This window comes from Leopardus geoffroyi, chromosome E2 (assembly GCF_018350155.1).
Source record: "Leopardus geoffroyi isolate Oge1 chromosome E2, O.geoffroyi_Oge1_pat1.0, whole genome shotgun sequence".
Classification (NCBI taxonomy): domain Eukaryota; kingdom Metazoa; phylum Chordata; class Mammalia; order Carnivora; family Felidae; genus Leopardus; species Leopardus geoffroyi.
The window spans coordinates 23449282-23467502 of record NC_059335.1 but is presented as its reverse complement, the minus strand read 5'-3'; the positions used below and the strand labels follow the sequence as shown (position 1 = coordinate 23467502).

At 39.1% G+C, this 18221-nt stretch overlaps 1 long non-coding RNA gene across 1 annotated transcript; it reads left to right on the top strand.

Moving 5' to 3' along the window:
- The first annotated feature begins 1601 nt into the window (after positions 1 to 1601).
- LOC123578390 lies at positions 1602 to 16507 on the top strand. The gene is made up of 3 exons (XR_006702356.1): positions 1602 to 1779; positions 8274 to 8280; positions 16495 to 16507. It is a non-coding gene; the product is annotated as an uncharacterized LOC123578390 (long non-coding RNA).
- The last annotated feature ends 1714 nt before the right edge of the window (positions 16508 to 18221 follow it).

The window sequence follows — 18221 nt, the reverse complement described above, 5'->3', positions numbered from 1 at the left end:
TCTCCCCCAGGGGATCCTGATGCAGATGGTAGGCTTGCCAAGCTTCCAGAAACATTGTCCTATTAGTTCTCTAATTTCCACCTGGTAGGGGATGAATAACATTCTGTGAGAAAGTAGCAACTTCTTCTGAAGTTGCTTGAGAGCATGTGAGAAGCACTTCATTAATTTTCATCCCAGTCCTTGGAGGTGGCATCATGATGGTTATAATTATCCCTCGATTACTGGGAGGGCTGAAGTGTTCTTAGAGAATGAACTTAGACACAGAAGCCAAATGACTGCCAAACTCACACAGCAGGCCAGAGAGGGGGTGAGGTTCTAAAGGAGCAGACCAAGGACAGAGGAGCAGGGCTCCAGGGGCTAGAACTCAGCCACTAATTGTGAGAGACAAAGGAAAGGTCACACAGTGCTGCACCGAGTTTTATAAAATATTGGGTTAGTTGCTAATATTTTCCATTTAGGTACCTGCATACAGAGGTTCAAAATTGGAAGGATGCCTGGGTGGCTCAGTTTGTTAAGCGTCTGACTCTTGATTTCAGCTCAGGTCATGATCTCGCAGTTCCTGAGATGGAGCCCCACATTGGTCTCTGCACTGACAGTGTGGAGCCTAACTGGGACTCTCAATCTCTCTGTCCCTTCCTCCCCCCACCTCCCCCACCTCAAAAAAAAAGAGTTCAAAATTGGCATCTCAGGAAGACCCAACTGCTCTGGGAATGCACAGAGCTAACTGCAACCGTTTGCTCTGCAGGGTATGTAGTCTCCTGCTGCCAAATGGCCACTTCACTCATCAGCTTTTCATGTGCTGGTCCTATAGGCAGTTGGATGGCTGCCCCAAACAGGTCAGTCACAGTTCCTGTCACAGGTCAGCCTCTGGGAAGAGGACTAGCAATCCTCCTTCCCATTCAGTGGTCACAGACCTGACTTGCAAAGTCTGAGGAAATGCGAGCCATAAGAAAGCAGATGCCTCTCAGGAACAGGGAAAGTGCTAGTCACTTTCAAGGAGCCTGGTTTCATGCAACCTCATCACACCTGCAGCCAAGGAGGCAATGGTTCCAACATCATTCTGTCACAACCTTGGGCTTTCTTAAAACCTGCCCCAACAACATCAGCCATCCTGAGGCCAAGGAAACACAGAAGAATGCATGGAAGCAAAATGAGTCTGCCTAGAGGAAAGTCTTGCTTATGTTTTTCTGGTGGCAAGAACATTTGAACAAAGACTTAATAAGAGAAAATTGACAGCGTTAGAATGAGTTTATCACTAACAAAGCTACCACAGGCTTTTTGGTGGTATTTGAAAATTAAGTTAACATTAATTTAACATTAAAACAAGGGATTTAATGGAGGCTGAGGAATAAATTAAGCCTTTGAATGAGGTATCCATTTTAATATGCAAAACAATGTAAAATAATTCCATTTAAGCAATTAGTTAAAAAACATTTTGCTTTTTCTGTCCCTTTCTGGTGTTCAAGATGTCAAAGCGAGGACATGGTGTGTGGTCCAGTGGGAAATTCCAAATTTCTCTGGGTCTTCTGGCAGGAGGCAATATCAACTATGCTGATAACACAGGAGACAAAAATCTGTGTGTCGTCTCTGTGAAGGGGGATCAAGGCAACTGAACAGACTTCCTGCTGCTGCTGTGGGGGACATGGTGATGGCCACAGTGAACAAAGGCAAACCAGAGTTGAGAAAGAAGTTACATCGAGCAGTGGTAATTCGACAACGAAATTCATACCGGAGAAAAGAAGGCATGTTTCTCTATTTGAGGATATCACAGGGATCATAGTAAACAACAAAGGTGAAATGAAAGCTTCTGCTATCACAGGACCAGCTACAAAGAAGTGTGCAGACTTGTGGGTCAGGATTGCATCCAGTGCTGGCAGCATTGCACGATTCTTTGGTGTATTTGCTTTAAAAAAAAATTAAAAATTATTTGCTCCCCCCAAAATAATAAAAATAAAAATAAAAAAGCATTTTATCATAATCATACATTCACAAAAAAGTTGCGAAGGAAGATCTAGGGACTACCATAGCAAGCACTCTCAATATGAGGAAACTAAAGAAGTAGTGGTCTTTAATTCAAAGTACACTAATAGGATGTATAGATAACTATCAGATTACTGAGCAATCTGATCTGTGACATCTATACCCCAGACAGCCTCTAGGAGTTACAAGAAAACAAAACCACACCCTACAAACCAGCTTAAGTCACAACCACCTCCCCCTTGTTGGCTGTAATTAACCATTCTTATACATTCATATCATTTCTTAAGAAACCAGCCAGAATCCCAGAATCTCTACTATCCTGTCACAGCCTTCCTACTCGTAACGGATTTTTATCATTGATAGTATTAGCCCCAGAAGATAATCCAGAAACTCGTTTTCAAAAGGTTTTTTAAAAATTTCACTAACTGAGGGGCGCCTGGGTGGCGCAGTCGGTTAAGCGTCCGACTTCAGCCAGGTCACGATCTCGCGGTCCGTGAGTTTGAGCCCCACGTGGGGCTCTGGGCTGATGGCTCAGAGCCTGGAGCCTGTTTCCGATTCTGTGTCTCCCTCTCTCTCTGCCCCTCCCCCATTCATGCTCTGTCTCTCTCTGTCCCAAAAATAAAAATAAACGTTGAAAAAAAAAATTAAAAAAAAAATTTCACTAACTGAAAGAATATTTTCCTTCAAGTATATTGAATTTATAGACACAGGACATACAATTACAGATTTCATTTGATAAACTACAGTCCCTGCTTTACCTGTTGGGATGAGCACTGGGTGTTGTATGGAAACCAATTTGACAATAAATTTCATATTTAAAAAATAAAAATAAAATAAAGCATAAACAATTTGGACCAGGACATTTCTCCTTATCCATGCATCCATCCATCATCCATGCATCTCAGTATTTATTTATTAAGCACCTCCTACCTGGATCACTATGAGTGCAACTGGAGATTCAAAGATGAATCCAACAGGCTTCTATGGAAGTTGGAAGTGCCATGAACATAAGAAACTGATGGCAAAATTATTAAGTACTGTCTCAGGACTCTTTGGTTATAAGTGACATAACCTCCTTCAACTCAATCAAAAAAGGGAATTTATTGGCTCATATAACTGAATAGCTTGGGATGGGTTTAAGGATAGATGGATCCAGGAGATTAAACATTATTGTCAGAAATCAGTCTGTATCTCTCTACTCTCCTTTCCTATGTTGGCTTTATTCTCAGATAGACTGTCTCTACATGATAGATTCCTATAGGTCAAATTTACATTAGTCTTACTACAATCACAAAAAAAAAGTTTCCCTTATGCTTCTAGCAAATATCTCAGAATTTGCTTGTTCTAGCTGGATCAACTTGAATTATGAAGCCATCCCTAATCTAATAGCCATTCAGGGAGATGGAATATTTCATTGCCCAGGACTGGTCCATGACTCATTCCAAGAGCCTGGGGAAAGAAGATCATGGCTCCATCCAAAAGTCATGGACTGAACTCTGAGGATGGGTAATGCCCTCAGAGAAAAGCAAGGTGCTATTATCACAATGAGGAGAAAATAGGCAAAAAACAGTTGCTTCCTACAAATGTTCTAAAAGAAATACAAGTCAGCATCCAAAGGGGGAGAGAATAGAAGTGTTGTAACAAGAATGCTGCTGAAGCTGAAGAGGAATCTGTGAGCCTCCTTGGTTTGAGTTTAGTTTCTTTGGATCCTCTGTTTTCCCATAAACCATTATATGTTCATCAAGAGTCATCTCTTTCAGTACCTAACCACCATGCACCTAAGAATCTAGTTGCTTTATATCAACCTAAATATAATGCATTTGTAGTCATTCAATAAATGTTTATTGAGGATGGAGTTAAGGTGGCACAGAAGTAGGGGAACCAGGATTTTCTCATCCCTCAAACACAGCTGTATTGAGGGGATATCATTTGGAACTCCCAGGAAATCAATCTGTGTAGTGGCAGAAGGATCTCCACAGTTGGAGGGAGACAGCTTGGCAAGATTGAGATGTGTGTATGTGAATTTGGGGAAATAAAACAGCATAGGCACAGAGGAGAGGGAACCCTTTCTGTGGAGAGACCAGGGAGAGAAAGAGAGAAGGGTTGTGAAAATGCAGCATTGATTAGCACAAGAGGAAAACCTTTCTGGACCACAGACAGGGGAATGAGAAGTACAGAGAGTGCCAGTTTCTTTTTTTTCAAACAGCCTTAAGAGCTGAAACTCGAAGGTTTCACAGTGCATGACTTCCTCTGGAACAGAACTGGAAGCCATAGCACACACTCCTGGGGAGGAGGGAGCCAGCCCCGGTATGTATAGCCCAGTGTAGTGATCTCAGAGGCACACTGAGAGACAACAGTCCCCTTCCTGGAGTACTTTGGGAAAAGGGTTTATTGCCTCCCCAAGGACAATAGACCTTGCAGGTATCAGCCAAAAGCCTTTTATCAGCAGAGTGGAGTGGCTCTACTCTGGAACAGGGGAGAGGAGCTACACGGAGCTGGGTCCTTTAAGATTTCTTGTTTTGAATCCCAGCTGAGCACCTAGAAAGTGCAGGAGAACTGTGGAGCAGGACAAGTTGACCATCCTCTATTCTCTGAGGGCTACCTGAACAGTGTGGGTTGAGATGCCTGGTCCAAGGAGGAGAGATTGGAGCGTCGCCATTTTCCCTTCCAACACCAACATGGTGGGACTTCAGAGAGCAGCACAGAGGCCCCCGTGGAGGCAGGACCTGCTTACATCAAACTCCTCCCCTCCTTGTCTGGCAACTTCTTACTTGAGTGGGTCTGACTGACTCAACTCTCTTCCAGACCAGCACGGCCACCAACAGACAACTGTTTCCTTTTTTGTTGTGGTTTTTGTTTTTTCTTTTTCTTTCCTCCCTCTTCTTTTTTTTCTTTTGGAATCAGACTCAGAGTTTCTGATTTGTTTTTGGTCAATTCTTATTATATATATATATATATATATATATATATATATATATATACATATATATATATTAAAAATTATATACAATGTATGTATAAAAGTTTAAGAACCATAGGATCCCATCAATAGATGCAGAAAAAGCATTTGACAAAATACAGCATCTTTTCTTGATAAAAACCCCCAAAAAATTCAGGATAGAAGAACATAACTTAACATCATAAAAGCCATATATAAAAGACCCACAGATAATATCATCTTCAATGGGGAAATACTGAGAGCTTTCCCCCTAGTATCAGGAACACGACAGGGTTGTCCACTCTCATGACGTTATTCAACATAGTATTGGAAGTCCTAGTCTCAGCAATCAGACAACAAAACAAAATAAAAGGCAACCAAATTGGCAAAGAAGAAGTCAAACTTTCACTCTTCACAGATGACATGATACTCTATGTAGAAAACCCAAAAGACTCCACCAAAAGCCTTCTAGATCTGACACATGAATTAGCAAAGTTTCAGGATATAAAATCAATGTACAGAAATCGGTTGCATTTCTATACACCAATAATGAAGCTACAGAAAGAGATATTAAGGAATTTATCCCATTTACAATTGCACCAAAACCTATAAGATATCTAGGAATAAACCTAACCAGAGAGGTAAAAGATATGTACACTAAAACCATAGAAAACTTATGAAAGAAATTGAAGATGATACAAAGAAATGGGAAAAATTGGATATTTGCTAAATATTGTTAAAATGTTAATACTACCCAAAGCAATTTGTTAAATATTGTTAAAATGTTAATACTACCCAAAGCAATTTACACATTCAATGTAATTCCTAGCAAAATAACACCAGCATTCTTCACAGAACTAGAACAAACAGTCCTAAAATGTGTATGGAACCACAAAAGACTCCACATACCTAAAGTAATGTTGAAAAAGAAAAACCAAAGCTGGAAGCACCACAGTTCCAGACTTTAACCTGTATTACAAAGCTGTAATCATCAAGACAGCATGGTATTGGCACAAAAACAGACACATAGATCAATAGGATAGAATAGAGAACCCAGAAATGGATCCACAATTATATAGCCAACTGATCTTCAACAAAGCAGGAAAAAGTATCCAATGGAAAAAAGACAGTCTCTTTAGCAAATGGTGCTGGAAGAACTGGACAACAACATGCAGAAAAATGAAACTGGACCACTTTCTTACACCACACACAAAAATAAATTTAAAATGAATGAAAGACCTAAATGTGAGACAGGAAACGATCAAAATCCTACAGAAGAAAACAGGCAGCAACCTCTTTGACATAGGCCACAGCAACTTCTTACTCAACATGTCTCTGGAGGCAAGGGAAACAAAAGCAAAAATGAACTACTGGGAGCTCATCAAAATAAAAAGCTTCTGCCCAATGAAGGAAACAATCAGCAAAGCTAAAAGGCAACTGACAGAACGAGAGGAGATATTTGTAAATGACATATCAGAGGTAAACGGTTAGTATCCATATCTGTAAAGAATTTATTAAACTCAACACCCAAAAAACAAATAATACCATGAATGAGCAGAATACATGAATAGACACTTTTCCAAAGAAGATATCCAGATGGAAAACAGATGTTCAACATCACTCATCATCAGGAAAATATAAATCAACCTCACACCTGTCAGAATGACTAAAATTAACAATTCAGGAAACAGCAGATGTTGGTGAGGATGTGGAGATAGGAGAAACCTTTTGCACTGTTGGTGAAAATGAAAACTGGTGGGTGCAACCACTCTGGAAAACATTGTGGAATTTCCTCAAAAAATTAAAAATAGAGCTACCCTACATCCTAGCAATTGCACTACCAGGAATTTATCCAAAGGATACAGGAGTGCTGATTCATAGGGGCACATGTACCCCAATATTCATAGCAATGCTATTGACAATAGTCAAGGTATGGAAAATATGTCCATCAACTGATGAATGGATTAAGAATATGTAATTGATATATACCCCAGAATCACCCCTGCTCCTATCTACTGATCTTAGGGGCAAAAACATGACAAAAGCCAAAGGTTTCCCTCACTTTCTTAAGGTAGAATGTGGGCCTCTTGCTCACAGGGAGCCAAGAGACAGCCTGTAGAGTACTCCTTAGCCAAAACCCACACAAGATTCTTCTGATTCCTGACGCAGCCACCTTGCCAATACATTCTGCTAGTCAGTCCATTCTCAACACTATCCAATTCTCACCCATAATGAAGAACTCTGGCCTTGCATGTATCCATTTTCACCACATTGCTTTATTATCAATCTAGGTTTTTTCTTGAGGTGCATATAAATTCAGTTTTCCAGAGTAATATCTTCTGCTTGCAAATGTCGAATCTGGTCCAGCCCTTTTGACTGTGAGATAGGTTGAGACACAGTGTCCCTGGAATTTTGGTTTCAGGACTACATGGACATCCAAAGCCCTAAGGCATTGGAAGAGATCTGGTTGAGAACTGTTTGTGTGGAGGCTGAGCCAGAGGTATTAGGAGGGAGGTAGCCCATTTTCTGGGCAGAGGAGAAATGAAGTTAAACATCTTTCTACATTGATCACATTCCCATTGGATGGAAATGGCAAACCAACTTTGGTCCCCTGTGTGGCCATTCCCTTCCCCTTACTGCACTTGTAGCTATATCTTTCTTCACCCTTTGGAGCCAAGAAGCTGGTACTCACTCAGCCAGCACCAAGGGATGGGCAGATGATTCCCACTCTGTTCTGCACTCAGTTACAGCCATCACCATCTGATATCCCAAAGGAGAAGCCCTCCGATCCCTAAGCTTGGTGGTAGGCTTTCTCTGGAATGTGGGTGGGGTGGATGGGAGCCAGCTTGCCTCAATAGCCTGTATAAATGCAGTGACTTCATCCTGCAAAGCAGACAGTTCACACAGGGTAGTAGGCTCAGGAACTGGTCATCAAGGAAAGAGCCCTTTAGAGGAAGATGGCACCAATGCCCATTCTCACACTTTGGATCAACAGCTGGGCTCAACTCACAGTGCAGCACAGTCACTGTTCACTCCACTCCCTGATGGGAAAAGCAAGAAAGCAGACAAAGCTCCAGGGCTCTCCAGTCCTTCTGAAAGAAGAAGACAGGCCTGTTGCTGATAGGGCTCCCACATGGAGACTGTTAGAGGGATTTTTTCCCTAAGCCCTCAGATGTTTCTTCTTTTTCACACAGCCAGGTTGTTAGGAGATTGTGCTGGGCACTGCCTTCTCCACATAATTCCCTTCCAATGTCTGAAGGGCTCTTTCTTTCCATATATACCTTTACACTTCTTTGCACCTTTTTTTTTTTTTTTTTTTTTTTTTAGAAATAAGTCCTTCCCTGAATCCATTCAGAGAGAGTGTCTCAGAGACACATCCTCTGCCTTCAACGTGGGAGTCATGTCCAGACCTTGTGACTGTGGGAGAGGTTTTGCCACAGGGCCCACTCTTAACTAATTAATTTGGTTTTAGAACTATGTGGATATCCAGAGGCTCAGGGCATTTGAACTTTCCCAGCAGAAGAAGTTGTATGTAGGCTGGTCCAGGTCTTTGGGGAGAGAGTTGGCCTCCTCTCTGGGCTGAGGGTTAGACAATGGGATACTATTCGATACAATGAAGTTATACAATGGGATACTCCTTGACAATGAAAAATAATGAAATCTTACCATTTGCAACAATGTGAATAAAACTGGAGGGTATTATGCTAAGCGAAATAAGTCAGTCAGAGAAAGACAGATATCATAAGATTTCACTCATATGTGGAATTTGAGAAACCCAACAGATGAACATGGGTGAGAGTAGAGAAAAATAAAAACAGAGGGAGGCAAATCATAAGAGACTCTTAAATATAGAGAACAAATTGGGGGTTGTTGGAGTGGGAGGTTATGGGGGGTGAGTTAAGTGGGTGATGGGCCTTAAAGAGGGCACTTTTCAGGATGAGTACTGAGTACATATGTAAGAGATGAATCACTGGGTTTTACTCCTGAAGTAAAGACTATACTGTATGTTAACTAACTTCAATATAAATAAAAATAGATGATAGATAGGTAGATTGATAGATAGATAGATAGATAGATAGATAGATAGATATTGAGTCAATTTCTTGTACTGGGTACTCATCTATATTCCAGGATTAGAATCCTTTCCCTTATGGAACTTAGAGTCTACTCAGTTAATGTGGACAATAAATAGAAAAGTGTAGTACAATATGTAGGATGTAAGATGATGATAAGTGCTTGGGGAAAAACAGGGTAGGGGAGGAGGGAAAGACATGACTAAAATAGAGTGGACAGGAATAGCATCACAATCATATGGTAGGGATTTTTAAGAAAGTTGTGAAGAAGGTAATGAAGCAAAGGAAGTTAAAGGAAGAATATTCCAGGCATGGTGAACAGCCAGTGCAAAGGCCCTGAGGCAGCAGTGTGCCTAGACTCTTTAAGAAGACCTGTGTGGCATAACAAGAGAGGAGAGAATAGTACATGAGATGAGAATGGTAGGGAAGAACATGTAGACATTGTATGGACCTCAGCTTTTACTCTGAATGGATGGGAAGAAAGTGGGTACCTTAAATAATGATCATTTTGCAGAAGTTTTTTTTTTTTTTTTATGAAGTCCCAATAGTTTATTTTTGCTTTTGTTTCCCTTCCCTCAGAAGCTATATCTAGAAAAAAACTTGCCATGGACAATGTCAAAGAGGTTACTACCTGTGTTCTCTTCTAGGATATTTATAGTTTAGGTCTCCCATTTAGGTCTTTAATCAATTTTGAATTATTTTTGTGTATGGTGTGAGAAAGTGGTCCCATTTCTTTCTTTTGCATGTTGCTGTCCTATGTTCTCAACACAATTTATTGAAGAAACTGTCTTTTTTCATCATATATTCTTTCCTGCTTTGTCAAAGATTAATTGACCATATAGTTGTGAGTTCATTTCTGTGCTTTCTGTTCTGTTCCATTAATCTATGTGTCTATTACTGTGCCAGGACCATACTGTTTTGATTACTACAGCTTTGCAATGTAGTTTGAAATCTGGAATTAAAATAAAAACTAAAAAAAAAAAATACAAAACAAAACAACACACACACACACACACACACACACACACACAAAACCCTTCATGTTGCATGCTTTACAACCTAATATGTACAATACAGATATTTTTAATACTCCAAAACAAAGTCTGGGAAACATAGTATTTTCTATACTTGAGTCAAATTGGGGGATTGTCCAGTTTAATAAAGACAAAGAAGTAAAAATAAATAAAAATAATCACTCTGGAGTAGACTACAGAGGTAAAGGACCAAACAAGGAGGCCAGTTGGGAAACTTCTGCAGTAACCTAGGTTAGAAATGATGGGGTGACTAGGAAAATTTGGTTAGATTTTGAAGGTAAACTAACAAGATTTGCTGAAAGACTGCATTTGGGTACTTTCCAAGAGGGTAGTCAAGGGTGACTCTGAGAATTTTGGCCTAAGGAAATGAAAGATTGGAGTTGCTACCAACCGATATGGAGAAGATTGTAGAATAGCCAGGTTGTGAGGGGGTGGAGGAAGATAGTTCTACTTTGGACATGTTGAGTTTGAGATGCTTAATTAGATATCAGAATGAATAAGGAGAGTAGGTAGCTGGATATACAATTCTACAGTTCAGAGGAGATTTCTGAGATGGAAATGAGAGGACTGTTGGGAATTTGTCATTGTATAGATGATATTTAAAGCCATGATACAGTTACCGAGGCACAAAATGTCAATAGAAAAGAAATTGTGTATAAAGACTTTACCTGGGGGCATTCTAATTTTAGCAATTAGGGAAACAGAGAAAATGGCAAAGGGATCTGGGAAGTAATGTAGAAGAAAAACTAGAAAAGTCTGGTTTTCCTGGAAGCCAAGCAAAAAAGTGTTTTTGGAGAAAAACATCTTAAATATTGCAAATATTTGAAAAATATTCAAATATTACAAAGAGTCAAGTTAAATAAAGACTGATCATTGGCAATTTTGGTTATCAATGTGTAGGTCACTTGCAGTTTTAGTGTAGCTATGAAAATAAAGAAAAGAAGAATTGGAAACAGAAAATATCAACCACTCTTAGAGTTTTGCTGTTACATTAGGTACTTAGGTGATCTGCTGGCTCACCAACTCGCCTTCCAAAAAAAAACCCTTTAATTTATTGTCTAATATCAAGGAATATTGAGGTAGCAAAACTTTGTGTTTGAGTCAGCCTCTACAACACACTTTTAAGAAAAGATAAAAATCCCAAAGTATAGTTAAAATAATTGAGACAGAAGTATTTCCAATCAACCACAAATATGTTTTGTACAATGTTTACATGCAATTAATTAGAAGTTCCCTATGTTGCTTTTGATATTAATACAAAACTTACACATTTATTTATTTATTTATTATTTTTTTAAATTCTTTTCAATATTTCTTAAGATTTCCAGTTCCAGGAATGGTAGAATTTTCCCAGAAAACAATTATAAACTCTGGGGGAAAAATATAAAGCATAGTTACTTCAGGGAACTGGGAAGAACCCAAAAGTTGACAGAACATGGGGCAATTTTTTCCTTGGAAATAAAAGTGCTGGAGAGAGTGAGAACCATAGTCATACAAGCTGGCCACTAAGGTACAAGCTGAAAGCTATGGTCATATTGACTTGAGAGGGAGTTTGAAGCTGCCAAAATGGCTGGTAATTCAAGATGCAAATCCTGGTTAACCAGAGAAGCTATAGAGAAGAGGGAGTCCCCATATCTGTCTAGAAACTTCCCTCCATCTCTTGGTCCATCCCTAAACTGTCTATGAACGGTGGGAACTCCAAGAAACACAGTAAAAAGACTGATGCCCTATGTCAGCTCCTCTTCAGTGCATGGGAGACTAAATTTGAAGTATGTATCCTAGCCAGTTAGAAGGACTTGGTAAACATCTTAGGCATTCCATTGAAATACTATAATTATTCCTTAGAAGTTAAGATTCTGCCCAAAACTAAGTAGTGCTCCCTAGATCCAGGGGTAAAGCAACACACCAGCTCTAATAAAACATAAAGCCTAGCTTCCAATAACTCTGGTTGTCCTGCCAGCAATTTAACTGCCTGATATTGAAAAAGACTCAACACTCTTCAGAGGAACATAATAGAATTCAGAGTCTCTACAACATAAATTCACAATGAGTGACCATGGGGACCTCAACTAGGGAAACTGGACTCTCTGCCCTAATCTTCCTCTTCTCTTTATGGAGGGCAGTACATGGAGCCCCTGGGAAATGTGATCTTCTTAGTAAAAGTAAATCTCTTGGGAAAATTTTCCACTACAAAGGAAGAGACACAGGACCAAGCTACAGACCCAATCTGTGGGCTCTAAGAATACTTCAGGAGGAAGTAATATCCAAGCTATAACTGGAATATTCAGCAGGCCTGAGCCAGGAGAAGGGAGAAACAGATCAAATGCTTGAAGTCAAGAAAGAACATGGGTGTAGCTGGAGCAAGGTGCCAGAGAAAGGAGAAGTATTAGTAAGAAACAAGAGGACCAACAGGCAGATTATGAAGGGACTTGTCTATTGTGTTAAGCAGGCTGGATTTTATTTGAGAGTAATGGGGTATGAACAAAAGTTTCAAGAAGAAGAAAAATATCAAATTTTTAGTGTCAAAATATCCTTCTGGCTAATGCAATAAATCTATCTGGAGAAAATTGTGTTTGAAGTGTTCAGAGAACATCCAGATTCCATAAGAAATTGGGTTTATTGGTCCAGAGCTCACCAGAAATGTTTAGGTTGGTATGGATTCTCCAGCCTACAAGAATCACTAGAACTTTAGAAGTAAATGAGATACACAGGGATCAATCAAGGAAATAAGAAGATCAAGGCAAAAACCTGAGAATCACCAGCATTCAGGCCTCATTGGTTAATGCATTAACTGATAGCACTGGCAAATAACATATTTATAGTACAGATGGGTCCTCCCTGCAATCTCTCTAAATTAATGAATCCTCCAACATCAAGTTCACCTAACTGATTTGTGTTTGTCTCTCAGTTTCAGACAATCTTCTGTAACAGCAGTTCTCGATCAGGGGACATTTAGCAATGTATGGAGACATTTTGATTGTCACAATTTGGGGGGGATGCTACCTAAATCTAGTAGGTAGTGGCCACAGATATGTTAATCATCCTACAATGCACAAGACAGACTCACACAAAAAGATTTATCCAGCCCCAAATGTCATTAGTGTCAAGATTGAGAAACCCCGTTCTAGAAGCATACTGACCACCATTAGACCCACTGGTCTATGGACACTGATCACTTCTGTATTTTCTTCCCAAGAATTTCTGTCAGGGGATATCAGTCTATAAGATGAATATCAAAGAACCCATGAGTTGACTGTTATCATCATATAACTGAATGAAACTAAAATCTGAGACTACTGACTTGTACAGATTTGAGGTGATACAGGATCTATAGCTTTTACCTGTTACTTGAATGTGGGAACATTATTCAAACAGTCTCAGAGGCAGTGGTGCATGATTTCCATAATGCCATGAATATAAAGCAATTAAAGTTATGTAAGAAGTGAACAAGTACTGTCAGACTAAGAGGTGCTTAATATTTCATGAATATAATGGTCTTCCAGGTCTTGGAGAAAATGGTCAATCAGTACTATTGATTGCTGATTTTGTTTCTGTTAATGGGATAAGTGGGGATCATGTGATCAAAGGCTTAAAGAGGTGCTGAGGGTCTCATTTTCTGACTACATTGATGCAGTGCTGTGCTGTACAAAGGAGAGAGGTAAGATGTGAGATTTGCCTGGTGATGAGCGAGCCCCTGCTCTGACCAGAAACCAGGGCTGGGCACTGGGACCCAGATGGAGCAAAGGACCTTGTTTGATCCAAAGTTTCATTTAGCCTGGTGTTATGATCAGGATGGGCACATGTAGCAAAATGGTGAGACAATGGACTCCATATTTATGAGTCTCTTCTGCTTTGTCCCCCTCCCTGTTTTTATATTATTTTTGTTTCACTATATGCTAATTTGGATGTAAATTTTAAAAAAATAAAAATAAAATTAAAAAATGGTGAGGCAATGTAGCAAAACTCTATTTGGACGGAGAAAAAAAGAGCCTCCCAAGAGAGGAGAAAGAAACAGTGAGAGATTGGAACGATATTTCCAGGTAAAATCTGAGAACCACTAAGTTTGTCCTTGGTTGTGTACAGGGATGATGTACTCAGGTAAAGGTGACTACTACCAGACAGCCTTCCCACCAGCCCATTCAGGCTCATACCTAAAAGCTGCGGCACCTCCAGAAGAGCTATTTCACTAAAAGTTCTGCTAACTGGCTGAGGAAAGGAGAGACAGGGCTTTGGTACACTGGGAGCACGTGACACACATTTGGCCCACTTTGCCAAGAACACCATGGCACCTCTCAGTTTATACCAAGCCCCTTTCAGGCTCCTCAAACATCTGTCCTCTCTCTCTGAGTTGACTCAAGGTATCAAATGGGAACACCTTAAACTGTACCAAACTCAGAAATTCACCTGGTTTCCTTCTACACACCTCTTATCAAGAAAGAAGGACTCCTCTTCTATATGAGGCAGATTCCTGAAGCATTGTTCTAGAATCCAGGCATCTGATCCCCCTTAGAGATCACACTGTACCAATTGCCCTTTCTGCTAGCTCCACCCTGGCAGCATTTGAGCACGCTGAATTCTCAGTCAGATTTACTTTAAAAAGAAGGAAGAGGACTCTTTTAAGCCACCATATTCTCCAATTAATACCCTTTAAACTTTCCTTTCTGGCCATGTTGACTTTAACATAATTTATTACAATATTTCAAATATACATAAATATCTGTGTACCTACTACCCAGATTGAACAAATCTTAAACTTGTACATATTTGTTTCAGATATATTTTTATTTCCAAAACAGAACATGTATTTACAACTGAAACTCCCTGTTTCTTTCTCTGATCACTGCCAGTAGGAAACCACAAACTTAAGTTGGTGTGTATGCTACTCGTGAATGCTACATACTTGTACTATATGGGTATGCAGCCATATGTGATGTAGACTCTTACTTTGCAAGCTCTCAAACTTTAATTAAAAAGTATAATATCACATGGATTATTTTGTAACTTGCTTTTACATAAACATTGTTTTTAAGATGTTATCATGTTGACTGCAAGCGCTCTCACTTTTATTTTGTTACAGGTGTGTATGACATCTTGTTTTTAAAACCTCATGCCATATCTTTTTATTGTTTTATGCCACCAGAATTTGTGAAATTCGCCTGCATATTTATCCCATCTTCTGCTCATGATTTTTCCCTTCACATCATATTTTTTCATTTGTGATTGCAGTTCTTCTGAAGTGAACTCTTTAGAATCTTCTTTAATTAGAGTAAGCTGTGGGGAAATGTGCTCAGTTTTCATTTGAAATTATCTATATTTTACTCTAATTATAGAAAGATAATTGTTCTGGATATATAATTCCAGGTCCACAAGTTTTTCTGTCAACACAGTGAAGATACTATTCCACAGTCTTTTGGATTCCATATTTTAGTGTAGAAGTCTGCTATCAGTTTCATTGCCATTCCTTTGGAAATTATCTCTTTTTTTCTAGCCTGGCTCTGTTTAAAATCTTATCTTTGCCTTTGGTGTTTCTTTATGATGTGCAGGGTGTGTTGTTGTCATTGTTGTTGTTGTTGTTTTCTTTAATTCTGCTTTTGTGGGAATTCGCAAAGCTGTACAATGGCTTCTTTTATCTCTTCTGGAAAATTCTCAATCATTGCCTATTCAAATATTGCTTCTGCCCCATTCTCTCTCTCTTCTCTGCAATTTCTTTCCTTAACTGTCAGATTTTTCTTTTCTTTGATTCTGTGTTTTATTCTGGATAGTTTTTTCAGATCTATCTGAAGTTCACTAATTCTCTCTTTTAATTGTGCCTAATCTGTTAAACTCATTCATTATACTTTTCTATGCCAATCATCATATTTCAATATCTAAATGCTTTTGTTAATATAATCCATCCTGTTTTATAGTGTTTTACTTTTTGTTTGCATTTCTGTTACTTGAAAACCATTAAACATTCTTATTTTATGGTGACTGTTCTATAATTCCACTATCTGAAATGTTTTCAGGTCAAATACTTATATTTCTGCTGATTTTTATTCATTATGCTTCATTTCCTTATATGTGTGTAGAGGTATGTGTTATTTTTTATTTCCAGAACTTTATCTGTTGAAATTATTTGAGACCGGTAGGAAAGCTAGATCCCCAGGGAAGATTTGAATTTGATTCTGCCACATGCCTGGAGGAATCTACCAGCCAGAATCAATTTAAACTAAATTCTTAGGTAAATGGATAGTTTGATTTTGGAATGCAAACCTACATAAGGGTTGGTGTGTTATAAGTTTTAAGAAGAGATTTTTTTTTTTTTCTTTATTCCCTTTACCTACTCAGCTCCAAAGTTTGAGAAGGGCAATTTTCCTTGCAGTTCCTTGGTGAGGTAGTTGGTGATGAGATGGGTGGTTTATTTCTAGTTTACACTTTCATGGACAGTGTGGCCATTTGAGGTATCAGCTTTAAGTGGGGACACAGGAAGCGTGAGGGAAAGCATTCCTACTAGACTCCCCACTTTGGATAAGCCTTGTATTATGTACTCTGTAGAGCCACAAAATCCAAGATTCAAGGTCCCTCAATTTGGCAAACACACTTAAGGTGGAAGCTGGCTTACATGCCCTGTTTACTCCTGGTTACTTGATTTTATTTAGTTTTTGACTCTGACTATTCCCAACCAACGTGCCAATTCAAAGATGCTTTCTCCAATGTTACATATCCAGCGTTCCAGCAGGAGGATTTGACAGAGTCCCTAGCCTGTCATTCTGCAGGAATTGCAGCTCTCACCCATTCTTTACACAAGAATGGTATATCTAAGGTTCACGTTCATTCAAATCCCCCTCCTGCTTATTTTTATTTTTTTATAACCCAGATGCATGCTTTATTTATGATATATTATTTAATTTAAATTTTTAATTTTTTAATTAAAAAAAATTTAAAAAAAATTTACATCCAAATTGGTTATCATCTAGTGCAACAATGATTTCAAGAGTAGATTTCTTAATGCCCCTTACCCATTTGGCCCATCCCCCCTCCCACAACCCCTCCAGCAACCCTCTGTTTGTTCTCCATGTTTAAGAGATTCTTATGTTTTGTCCCCCTCCCTGTTTTCATATTATTTTTGCTTCCCTTACTTTATGTTCATCTGTTTTGTCTCTTAAAGTTCTCATATGAGTGAAGTCATATGATATTTGTCTTTCTCTGACTAATTTCACTTAGCATAATACCCTCCAGCTCCATCCACGTAGTTGCAAATGGCAAGATTTCATTCTTTTTGATTGCCAATACTCCATTGTATATATGTACCACATCTTCTTTATCCATTCATCCATCAATGGGCATTTGGGCTCTTTCCATACTTTGGATATTGTTGATAGTGCTGCTATAAACATTGGAGTGCATTTGTCCCTTCAAGACAGCATGCCTAAATTCCTTGAATAAATGCCTAGTAGTGCAATTTCTGGGTCATAGGGTAGTTCTATTTTTAATTTTTTGAGGAACCTCCATACTGTTTTCCAGAGTGGCTTCACCAGTTTGCATTCCCACCAACAATGCAACTTTCTCCTCATCCTCACCAACATCTGTTTTTGCCTGAGTTGTTAACGTTAACCATTCTGACAGGTGTAAGGTGGTATCTCAGTGTGGTTTTTATTTGTATTTCCCTGATGATGATTGAGGTTGAGCATTTTTTCATGTGTCGGTTGGCCATCTGGATGTCTTCTTTGGAGAAATGCCTATTCATGTCTTTTGCCCATTTCTTCACTGGATTATTCGGTTTTTTGGGTATTGAGTTTGATAAGTTCTTTTTGGATTTTGGATACTAACCCTGATAATGTCGTTTGCAAATATGTTCTCCCACTCCGTTGATTGCCTTTTAGTTTTTCTAACTGTTTCCTTCGCTGTTCAGAAGGTTTTTATTGTGATGAGGTCCCAATAGTTCATGTTTGCTTTTGCTTCCCTTGCCTCTGGAGATCTGTTGAGTAAGTTGCTGCTGCCAAGGTCAAAGAGGTTTTGCCTGCTTTCTCCTCGAGGATTTTGATGGCTTCCTGTCTTACATTGAGGTCTTTCATCCATTTTGAGTTTATTTCTGTGTATGGTGTAAGAAAGTGGTCCAGGTTCATTCTTCTGCATGTTGCTGTCCAGTTTTCCCAGCACCACTTGATGAAGAGACTGTCTTTATTCCATTGGGTATTCTTTCCTGCTTTGTCAAAG